Source organism: Piliocolobus tephrosceles, chromosome 15, assembly GCF_002776525.5.
Source record: "Piliocolobus tephrosceles isolate RC106 chromosome 15, ASM277652v3, whole genome shotgun sequence".
Taxonomy (NCBI): Eukaryota; Metazoa; Chordata; class Mammalia; order Primates; family Cercopithecidae; genus Piliocolobus; species Piliocolobus tephrosceles.
In genome coordinates, this window is record NC_045448.1 from 71,832,250 (window position 1) to 71,844,597 (window position 12,348).

The window sequence follows — 12,348 nt, forward strand, 5'->3', positions numbered from 1 at the left end:
TCTTTGGGCTTTCGGCTTTCTCAAGTACAGCAAGCTGGCATTCACCTCAGAGCTTTTACATTTTACTTTCACTCTTCCTGGAATACTCTTCCTCTTAGATTCTATACTGCTTATTCACACACTTGTCAGATTTCTGCTCCAATGTTGCCTTCTTAGTGATGCCTTTCTTGACCATCTCATTTCAAATTGCAGCTTCTGTTATGTGTCCTGATCTTGCTTTGTTTTCCTCCATAGCATTTGTCACCATTTGACATACTATAAATGTACTTGTTAATTTTCTGTCTCCCTGATCAAGGCTGTATGTGCCATGAGGGCAGGAGTGAGTGTTGCCTTTTGTTTTGCTACTCCTTGGTGGCTAGAATAGTTCCAGGCACAGAGTGCACCCTCAAGTAATATTTTGTTTTGCGTTATTTTATCTGAGGGTCAGTCAGGTGCGGCCACAAGAGGAGTTCCAGGAGAAGCTCAGGGAAACAAAGTTTACTATGCTCATAGGTCCTAAAAGCAGGAAGCATGCATGCTCTGCCATACAGGGCCACATGAGGAAACACCCAAGTCCATCAGGAGGCAGAAGGGGCAGGAACGAGTGGCAGAAGGAGGAGCCCAGGCCAAGGCCTTTATTGGAGTTTCTCAGGGAAAGGCAAGGCAGAACAGGGTAAACAGCTCAGGACTGGCTAGTTTGAATCATTTCCGCAGGCTCTATGGTATAGGAGTGGTCTGTAGTTGCCTGGTACCTGGCCCTGGGATGACTAAGGCAGAGGAATATTGCCTCCTGGGGTATACCGGCCAGATAGAGGAGGATGGCTCTGAATTGGTAGTTTGCATATCAAAGTCAGGCTCCGGCTGAACTTTGCCTTCTCTAAGAATTGGCTAGCCCCAGGAGTGGCAATTTCTCCCCAGCCAGAAAGGTTAATAAGATGTCAAACATCATAATATACAGAAAATAAAAACATAAACAATACATATTTACTGGCTCAGTTAATGAAATGGCCCTGACTCACAGGTAGACAAATAGATCGTTAAATCAGACTGGAAGGGCCATAAATCCATTTTTATACATGGAAACGAAATAGTTTTTGTTGTTTGCTTTTTAAGGGGAAGATATATTTCAGTTATGTGAAAAAGGATGGTTTACTTAATATCTGGAACCTTCATGATTGCCTTTATTCATTTGGAAGAAAATGAAGCTAGATCTACCTCGTACCATAAAAATTATGTTAGATTGATTAAACATCTAAATGTAAGAAATAAAATTGTGAAGTTGTAAACAAAAGTGAACAATTGTGAACAACTGTGAAGTTTAGATAACAGGAGAATTTCGTGTAATTTCTGGGTGTGTATGCTTCAAGGGAGTGGGAGGAAAAGAAAACTCAGAAGTCATAAATGAAAAGATTGATTTGATTTAATGAACATTTAGTTTATAATAGCAAAAGATAGAAACAAAATTTCAGTGAGGAGAAACTAATTGCCACATATTTGACAAATATATATATAGTGAGAGCTACCTCTGATAAGAGACAATCACTTCACTAGAAATATGCACAAAGAATATGAAAATGAGTTATTTTGAATGAAGAGATACACATGACTCCTGCCAAAGCCTGGAAATGGGAGCCTGGCTGGGACCTCACCCTCGGTCCCTCCTTGCGTTGCCAATTTATTAGCAGCAGATAAACCAGTTAAATGGAGACTTAAAAAAAGAAAAAAAAGAAATACATCTGTCTAGTAGATATGAAAAGATGCTCGACAGTGACACACACACACACACACACACACCCCATCAGAGTCATTCATTCTTGCAAGAAATATTTGCTGATTTTCTACTATGTATCAATGATACTCTGTATTGGAAATAAAGCAGTGGAGAAAACAGACAAATATCCCTGACCTCAGGGAGCTTACATTTCTAGTGGAGGAAGATGAAGAAGAAACAAATAAATAAATTATTGGTATATTGGAAGGTGATAAGTGCTGTGCAAATAAATAAAGCCATATAAGGGGCCCACGTAAAGGAAATGAAAGAAATTTCATAAGTTACTTTGCCTAACTCTAGGGAAATGTTTGAAAATCTGGATGAAATGAATGCTTTTCAAGCAAAATATAAATTACCAAATTCATTGTGGAAGAGAGAGAAATTCTTACCCAACTAAATATCATAAAGTATCAAGAGAAAATTAGAGAAGAACAACTCTCAGAAAAAGCACCAAACAAGATATTTCAAAGGTGAATTATTTCAAACTTTAAAGAACAGATAGAAGTCCAATGATATTTAAAGTATTTCAGGTTTGAGAAAGAAGTAAGTTTGTAGGGAAATGGTTCTTTTCTTTTCTTTTTTTTTTGAGACAGAGTCTGACTCTGTCGCCCAGGCTGGAGTGCAGTGGCACGATCTCACCTCACTGCAACCTCTGCCTCCTGGGTTCAAGTGATTCTCCTGCCTCAGCCTCCCAAGTAGCTGGGATTACAGGCACACACCACCAAAGCCAGGTAATTTTTGTATTTTTAGTAGAGATCGGGTTTCACCATGTTGGTCAGGCTGGTCTCTAACTCCTGACCTCGTGATTCACCCACCTCGGCCTCCCAAAGTGCTGGGATTATAGGCATGAGCCACCTTGCTCGACCTATTTTCTTATTTAGTGGAAGTGACACTTTGTAGAAACTTTTTGGGAAGTTTTTCTACAACACCTATTAAAATTAAATGTATATACACACATATATATTTAATCTAGCAGTCCCACTGTGATGATTCTAGCCTTTAGAAATTAAAGCATCATTTGGTAATCTTTGTATACAGCAATGTTTGTAGTAGCAGAAAGACTGGAAACAACTTCAGTGTTCAACAACAGGTTGAATAATTGCTGAGGCAGGTATACTATGAATATTATATAATTATTTTAAAAAGGATTATATGGTTTACTTGGAGAAATGTCAATAATCAGAAAAGCAAATAGCTAATGTGCGAAAAAGAAGACGTTTCCTGTTACATGCAAATAATGTGTTTGTATGAATATAAAGAAATGTATAGAAGGAAACTTATTAAATGCTAACATGGGTTATTTGGTGTTTAGGGGGCGCTTGTTGGCTTTTTCTTTGTTTTTGGTTTGTTGTCCCTAGCAGGATTTTTAGTTTGAAATGAAAATCCGATAAGATATCTTTTTAAAACGACTTTTCTTTTCAGTCTTTCAAATGCTTGTTTTAATGTGAATAAAAGAAATGCATCTGCTTGAGTGCTAGGTAAAACCAATGTGTGAGACTCAGGGTGGGTGGTGTGATTTGTGTGGTATGCATACGGCAGGGCTTGTAGCTTTACCAGATTTTGTCCAATGACTGGGTTTTCATATTGGTGTAGTATAGTCACCTTGAGAAGATAAAACATTGCATAACACAGTTCTTTAACTTCTGTCATCCCAAGGTTTTCATGGGTAAAATGAGGATTACGAATACCTACCATACAGATAGGGCTTTTTATTGTGAAATGACAGAAGGATTTTCAGAGTGTTCAAGTTTTAGCTGAATAAGCTTTAGTTGAATTCTAATTTACAGTTTTGAGTAGCAATGACACACATCATTGCCATAGGGATCAAAAGGTGCAAGGTGACAGGATAAAAGCAGGCAAAATCTTGACCATACAAAGCAGTATATTTTGTGCTATGCGTGAGTATAACCTGTTATAATATAATGTTATTGTTATTATTATTATTGTTTGAGATGGAGTCTCACTCTATTGCCCAGGCTGGAGTGCAGTGGTGCGATCTCCGCTGACTGCAACCTCGGCCTCCCCGGTTCAAGCAATTCTCCTACCTCAGCACCCCCAGTAGCTAGGATTACAGGCGCGCACCACCACGCCCAGCTATATTTTGTGTTTTTAGTAGAGACAGGGTTTCACCTTGTTGGCCAGGCTGGTCTCGAACTCCTGACCTCAGATGATCTACCCACCTCTGTCTCCCAAAGTGCTTGGATTACAGGCGTAAAACACCGCGCCTGGCCATATAATGTTATTATTGAAGGCACAAATGATCAGGGAAGACTTCATGAAGGAGGTGAGACAATATAGATCTTAAAAGGATGAGCGGTTGGGAGAGGACAGGCACAGAACCAGCAAAGGGGTGGAGACGGCGCTGGACTTTTTTTTTTTTTTTTTTGCCGCAGGCGCCTTGGCCGCCGCCACGCGGGAGCGCCCCCTTCCGAGAGCCAGCTCCGCCCGGCTCTTCTCGGGCTTCGGGCGATCGCAGTGCTAGCGGTACGCAGGCGCCGGGAGCCTACGAGGGCTCGCAGGGGCTGGAGAGGCGCGCATGCGTGCAGATCATTGGAGGCGGTAGCTTTTTCGGCGTCGAGACTGGAGGCTGAGTGCTAAACTGTGTGGGGCGCGAATGGGATCCGGCTGTTAGTCGGGTAGGCATAGGTAGGACCGCTGCCCTGTGGGGAGTAGGGGGTTGGAAGGCGGAGGCCCGTATCGTGGGGGTCCTGAGCCCTTCCTGCGAGATCCGGGCCGACTATTGTATCTGTGTCGCAGCGACTCCGCACAAAATGGCGGCGGGCAGACGGCGGGGGCGGGAGGAGGTTGGGGGACCCCCGGGATGGGAAGGGAAGCTGTGTTGTGCTCCCCTGCTCCGTCGTTTGTTCACCTCGCTACCCGGGAGCGCCCGTCCGGGCACCCGTGTAGGACCCTGCCTCGAGAAGAGCTGCCTGACGCCGTTGCACTGGGCCGAGGATCTTGAAGAGCCCTCGGCGAGGCGGAGGTGGCCCCTTCCCCAGCCGCGCAGGGCCTGCCGAGGCTGCGCCGGGCCTGACAGCCGAGGAAGCGGTGGTGAGGGAGCGCCGAGCAGGGAGGAAGCGTTCCCGTCGGGCCCGAAGAGGCGGTGGAGTTTGAGCCAAGCCCCCTCTGGCCAGCGACATTGTGCAAGAAGCGTGGAGAGAAGAGCGTGTTTGTGTTTGGGGCTGGGGAGGGGGAGTCGGGATGAAGGAGGGAATGTTAGGATCCAGCGGCTTTTGCGGGCCGGCGTTCTGTGCTGCGTAGTGCAGGTATGAAAGCAAAGAAAATGTCGCCTCTGTGTGGGAGACTGAGGACTCATAAATGGTTGTGATACCTACCAGCATTTCCAAATTTCTCAGAGGAATTGTGAAAACGACGTCAGTGAATTGTTTGTGTGTGATTCTTTGCTTGGGCCCCGTTCTCTTAAAGGGAGGGGGAATGTATATATCACGGACTGGAGTCCTTGAGAACCTTTGAAATAGATCTTTTGTTGTTTGAGGTGATTGCCAATGAGGGATACTTCAGTATTACAAAATCATTAATTGAGCTAGACAGTGAAGGCTACCTGAAGCTAATTTTTCTTAGTCTTAAGATTTGCCCTCAGACGAAGTTTGGGGCGAGGACCAGGAATTGTAGTAGTCTAAAGGAGTCCGGATGAAAAACTTGTCACCAGGATCCAGCGACTTATGTTAATTAAACTACTTTTTCCAACGAACTTTGGAATTGTGCATACAAAATTTTCTGCGTTTTTCCCTCATTTGTTGTAAAGGATTATTTTTTTCAGGGATGTTGTGTTTGCTGGTTCAGATTTACAATTAAAAATTGATAACCTGGAAAAAAGGATTGACCAAAAAAAGGTGAAGTTAAGGAAGTTTTCGCAGAAAAACATGTTGATGACATTACTTCAGATAACTTTAAATTTTGTTAATGATTAGACATTCGAGACTTAGTGGACTTACGTTGCTATCTTTTAAAAAAATTTATTTGACAGCATTTTATATTTTATTTTGTACTCCATATTCTGTAATATGTATTTCTAAATAATTAGAGGGCATCCCAGCATGTTAATACACTGAAATATGCTGGGCTATTCCTTCCTTGGGAGTTTATTTGCCTTGGAACCAAGAAAGGGTAAATATAACAGCTGGAAGAAATCACAAAATCTTACTCGTTTTTATTAACAAGTTTTCATAATATATTTATGTTCACATACTTATTGTATATTGGTTGTATTTGTTTTGTAATTTTTTGCATTTTGTTTCGGAGGGTGTGTACGGCAGTTACTCTGGTTTAAAAAGTTTTAGGTACTCTAGTTTAAAAAAGTCGTCACTGTACTTGAAGACTATCTTACGGTTTTTCTTCGGTGCTCTTAAGTAGGTGATCTCTGGAAATTTTGTTCTTAGGTAGTGGAAGAAAATGAGACAAATTGTTTAGTGGAAGGAGAATAGGCTTTGCAGTCAGAAGATCTGGAATCAAATCTCTTCCTCAGTATGTGTGAGACTTTGGTAAATTATTTTAGTCTTTCTGAGCTTTTGTTTCCTTATCTCTATAATGGTGACATTATTACTTCCTGCTTGGGATTTTTGTGAGTGACTGTTAAGTGAGACAGTGTATAGAAAACTCCTATTCCTTGGCACATACTAGGTGCTTATTGTTAGCTGTTTCATTTCAAAATTTAAGTACTTAGGCAGCATCATTTGATAGAAAATTATTATCTGTGGGTATTCTTTTCTAATTAAACAGCCTAAAAGCATTTAGGGTAATAGAATTTTGGAGTTGAAAGACAATCTAATCTAACTTTTATTAAAATGTTTTGTGCTTCTATAAACTTTTTACATATCTGTCTTGTAGAACTTATCAATATATTTGTAACCATTTATATGATTGTTACGTTAGTCTTTGTGTCTTTCCCAGTGCCTGGTATGTATTAGATGCTAAGATGTTGAGTGAGTGAACTCAGCTGATAGTCACTAGAGCCTGGACTCTAAATCATGCTCTTTCCATTGTGCCTTAATGTATACTGTTTAAGGTTTGGACTAAATTTGTCCAAATCCTTAATAAAATGCCTTATATACTTAGAAACAGTACTTCCAGTATTGGTACCCAGTAACACAGTTTGGGCTGTTTTGCAAGGAAACAGGCGCTGATGAATGTTGCAATGTAGTGGTTTTAGAGACTCTCCAAATTGAAAGTAATTATGTTTGTGGCTAAAACTAATAAGCCCTCATGTGTATCCAGTTTGTCTACTTTTCACTGCTTTAACTTTGTTTAGTCTTTTGAAATTTGTGATGGAAAATTAAAACGAAAGGAAAATAAGTATATAGAAGATGAAAAGAGAATAATGGAAAGGAGGAAGAGTGAGGAAAAGGAGAGATGTAGAAATAAAACACACAACTATAATAATGGGGGTGAGGGCTGGGCGTGGTGGCTCATGCCTGTAATCCCAGCAGTTTGGGAGGCAAGGTGAGCGGATCACGAGGTCAGGAGATCTAGACCATCATGGCTAACACGGTGAAATCCCATATCTACTAAAAATAGGAAAAAAAAGTTAGCTGGGCATGGTGGCGGGTGCCTGTAGTCCCAGCATCTGGGGAGGCTGAGGGCGTGAACCCAGGAGGCAGAGGTTGCAGTGAGCTGAGATTGCGCCACTGCACTCCAGCCTGGGCGACCCAGCCAGACTCCGTCCAAAAACAAAACAAAACAAAAAAACTCCGGTGAGGGTCAATAAATAATAAAGGTTTTGGATTGAAAAGAAAGTCCAGGAAACAGAAGTAGGTTTAATGTACATATGTTTTCTTGCTTTGTTTTGTTTTTGAGACAGGATCTCACTCTATCTCGGAGGACACCATGGCTCACTGCAGCCTCGATCTCCTGGGTGCAAGCAATGTTCCTGCCTCAGTCTCCTGAGTAGTTGGGACAACAGGCACACGTCACCACGCTTGGCTAATCTTTTTTAAAAAGAAATTTGTAGAGACAAGGTCTTGCTGTATTGCCCAGGCTGGTCTTGAACTCCTGGACTCAAACCATCCTCCCACCTTGGCTTCCTAAATTGCTGGGATTACAGGTGTGAGCCATTGCACCTAGCCTGTTTCCTTAATGGTTACCCTGAGGAACATATATTTTGGATTTTTTTTTTTTACTCTTTTGAACCAAAATATGTTTATTGTTCATATCAAGTTTAAAAAAAATTTCCTATCTTATTTCCACAGTCTTTGTTTATTAAGCTTTTAGCTAATTTGCCTGTTGTCTCTGCTGAGTATGAGTTGCCAACTTTTAAATATTTTTACCAAAAAAAAACCATTTTACTATGGAAAATTTTAAACATATACAAAAGTAGAGAGAATGATACTAATTCATTCATGTGCCTATCCAGTTTCAGTTATCTAGCTAATGGTCAGTCTTGTTTCATCTCCTACTTGCTTATTTTTAAACAAATCCTTCTATCAGTTCAGTATATAGTTCAGAATTTTCTCTAGAGTGTTTAGAAAAAAACATGCGTGTTACACCTAAAACAATAACAGTAAATATGAGTAATTAATTTTGATATCAGATATTCAGACAGATACCAGATTTCCCCAGGTATCTCTCACTACCTCCCACCCCCATGCATATGTGGTAAAGGTTGTTGGAGTCAGGATCCAGCTAATGTTCATAATTGGTTACGATCGATAACTCTCAAGTCTATAAATTCCCCACCTACCTTTGCTTACACTTTACTTGTTGAAGAAAAACTTTGCTTTTTATACGTTATTAGATAATCCTTTGCTTCATCAGCATCTGAATTCATGAATTTTGATGTGACTTTAAAAATTTACTTGAAAAGGCTGGGCGTGGTGGCACACGCCTGTAATTGCAGCACTTCAGGAGGCGGAGGCAGGCGGATCACCTGAGGTCAGGAGTTTAAGACCAGCCTGACCAACATGGAGAAACCCTATCTCTACTAAAAATACAAAATTAGCTGTGGTGGTGGGGCATGCCTGTAATCCCAGCCACTTGGGGGGATCGCTTGAGCCCAGAAGGCAGAGACCGCAGTGAGCCGAGATCACCCACTGGACTCCAGCCTGGGTGACAGAGCCAGACACTGACTCAAAAAAATAAAAAAAAGATTTTATAAATGTGAAATTTACTGAAGTTAGTAACTGTGATGACTATGAAAGAAAATATTTTTAGGAAATACACTCTAAAGTATTTAGGGATAAAGGACCACAATATATGCAACTTAACGTCAAATTTCAGGAAAAAAACATATATGGAGGAGACAGGGAACTCCCCCATCACCTGGCACTTAAATTCATTCAAATATAGTGAATGACCTCCAGTACTGGAGGCTAAGGTAGTAGAATGGCTTGAACACAGGAGACGGAGGTTGTGGTGAGCTGAGATTGCTCCTTTGTACTCCAGCCTGGGCAACAAGAGCGAAATTCCGAAATTCCCTCACACACACACAAAAAAGTACTTGATAAATAAGTTGCTAGATCTCAGTATAGGAAATACTGAAAGAAAGGTGAACTTAAGCAATTAACACCTGTTTCTAATATAATTTTCAAAAATTACTCAAGTCTTACTAAAAGGAAGAAACACCTATTTTCTTAAGTAAAGCGTTTTGTTTACTGTTGAGCATTTTTTTGAGCACCCCGTTGCATGTCAGGATTTACAGTTTTAATTGATCTTCACAGCAGCATTCCGAATGGGTACTGTTGTTTCATTTTCATAGGATGAAACAGGCTTGGATTAACCAGCTTGCTCCGGGTAACATTGTTAGCAAGCAGCAGGACCAGAGTTATTTCACAGAATGAAACAGGCTTGGATTAACCAACTTGCTCAGGGTAACGTTGTTAGCAAGCAGCGGGACCAGAGTTAAAACACTGAATGTAGGGTCTAAGTTCTTTTTTTTTTTTTTTTTGAGACGGAGTCTCACTCTGTCACCCAGGCTGGAGTGCAGGGGCCGGATCTCAGCTCACTGCAAGCTCCGCCTGGCGGGTTCACGCCATTCTCCTGCCCCAGCCTCCCGTGTAGCTGGGACCACAGGCGCCCGCCACCTCGCCCGGCTAGTTTTTTGTATTTTTTAGTAGAGACGGGGTTTCACCGTGTTAGCCAGGATGGTCTCGATCTCCTGACCTTGTGATCCGCCCGTCTTGGCCTCCCAGAGTGCTGGGATTACAGGCTTGAGCCACCGCGCCCGGCAGGGTCTAAGTTCTTAAACACTATGCTGTACTACCTCTCTAAAGCTGAATTAATAGTGTTAAATTTTACTTAATGGGAGTTAACTAATTTTGCATGAAGTCATTCACTGGCACCCCTCCTAGCAGGGTGGGTATCTTTAGATCAGTGGACATTTCCCCAAAGATTAGATTATTATGGATTGCATAATAGGCTGACTAACAGTCAATAGTTAGGAAGTGAACATGATGTAGACAAGAAGGGCCAAATCCAAAAATGTGTTTAAGGCTGATGCTCTTTATTATACTGCAAGTTTTCTGCCTCTTGCCATATTGCTTATAGTTTTTTTTTTTGACTTTGTATACAATAAGATAATATAGTCCAATGTTGGACATGAAATATTGGGTCATTCACTATATTTGAATGAATTTAAGTGCCAGGTAACCGGGGAGTTCCCTGTCTCCTCCATACATGTTTTTTTCCTAAAATTTGACGTTAAGTTGCATATATTGTGGTCCTTTATCCCTAAATACTTTAGTGTGTATTTCCTAAAAATATTTTCTTTCATAGTCATCACAGTTACTAACTTCAGTAAATTTCACATTTATAAAATCTTTTTTTTATTTTTTTGAGTCAGTGTCTGGCTCTGTCACCCAGTCTGGAGTCCAGTGGGTGATCTCGGCTCGCTATGGTCTCTGCCTTCTGGGCTCAAGCGATCCCCCCAAGTGGCTGGGAGTACTGGCTCAGGCGCGCACCATCATGCCTGACTACTTTTTATGTTTTTTGTAGAGATGGGGTTTCGCCATGTTGCCCAGACTGGTCTCGAACTCCTGAGCTTAAGCATTCCACCTGTCTCGGCCTCCCAAGTAGTAAGATTACATGCGTGAGCCACTGCATAGTCTATAAAATTAATCAATCTACTGTTTGTATTCTGGTTTTTGTCAATTGACCCAATAATGTTTTTTATAGCAGTTTTTTCCCTTTCCAGTACAGGACCAAACTAAGATCAGATGTTGCATTTAGTTGTTATGTCTTTTTAATCTTTAATCTGGAACATTTCCGCAGTGTGCCTTTATCTTTTGTGAAGTTGACATTTTTGAAGAATACAATCTGCTTTGCTTTTCTCTTTAATAGAACATTTCTCATTTTGGATTTATCTGATGTTTCCTCTTGATTAGATGTAGATTATATGTCCCTGGGCAGAAAAATCACGTAACTAATGCTATGTCCCCAGGATATCAGATCTGGAGATTCACCATTTCCATTTGCCCTTCATGCATGATACTATGTGTGAGCATATGTTTTGGTTAAAGTGCTTGTTTCCTCCCACTCCCCCTGGAATTAATCTGTGGAGAGACATTTTAAGACCATGCAAATGTCCTGCTTATCAGAATTTACCTCTGTAATACCCACTCATGATTCTTACCTGAACCATTCTTTACTATGATGGTTGCAAAATGATTTTCTACTTCAGTTGTTATTCTACATTTACTAGTAGGTACTCAGCACTCTGTAAGAGCTTCCCTTCTTTCCATTGATTAATTTATTGCTATGTATTTATGGACTCCTGTGTTTTCCAGTGTTTGATAATTTATTGCGGTTCAGTTCTTTCTTGCTTTCTCCCATTTCCTATTTGTATTTCTTGTCTTCCACAATGAAAGCCCAAAGTTCCTAGCACCGTCAAAACATTTACTTACTTGCTCAAATCTATGATGTGTCTAAAGTAGTTTCAGAATTGCTTCATCCATACCACTACAAAAAATAAAATTACTAAAAAGAGTGAAAATTTCTTCTTCTTCTCTTTCCCTTAGCTCCATCAAAACTGAGGTACATAAATTGTTTCCTTTATTTATTTATTTTCCTGGGGGGCTGTAACATTCAGGGGGTGTGGCCTCCTGTGAGGTACATAAATTGAATAGCGGTTTTAAGTTTTTGGATTAGTTTTCTTTTTCCCCTTCAATGTATTGTGGTATGCATTTGAAATATGATTGGATTAGTTTGCTTTCAGTGTTAGATATTTTTCTCCATCCCATCCTTACTGATTTTAAACATATATGTAAATTGTTAACATGTTTCCAAAGGTAAAAACTGTACAGTAAGATGCTCCGTAAAATAACATTACCATATTCCTTCAATCCTTTCTATCCATTACCCCTTGTAGATTACCAACTTCATCATTTTCTGTATTATCTTTCCTTTGTTTCTTAATGCTAACCATAAACAGGTATATGTATGTTTTCCTATTTTCCTTTTTTGTTTAACACAAAAGGTGGCATACTATATGTTCATTTGTACTTGTAAAGACTTTAAGGCTTATGGTTTTTAATGCATTTAGTCAGTTTAGTTTTTTTTTTTTTTTTGAGATGGAGTCTCACTTTCACCCAGGCTGGAGTGCAGTGGTGTGACCTCAGCTCACTGCAACCTCCTCCTCCCAGGTGCAG

General features: G+C 40.6%; 1 protein-coding gene across 6 annotated transcripts in view; it reads left to right on the forward strand.

Moving 5' to 3' along the window:
• Positions 1-4,277: 4,277 nt before the first annotated feature.
• The window catches only part of ZNF638 (zinc finger protein 638), a 98,949-nt gene continuing 90,878 nt past the window's right edge, over positions 4,278-12,348 (forward strand). For 3 of the 6 annotated variants that reach the window (XM_023224118.1, XM_023224117.1, XM_023224113.2), the window contains exon 1: positions 4,278-4,386. The gene's annotated coding sequence lies outside the window, so the exon portion shown is untranslated. Of the gene's footprint in view, positions 4,397-12,348 lie in introns of all 6 variants that reach the window. The other 3 variants (XM_023224112.1, XM_023224116.2, XM_023224114.1) reach the window with 3 other exon arrangements.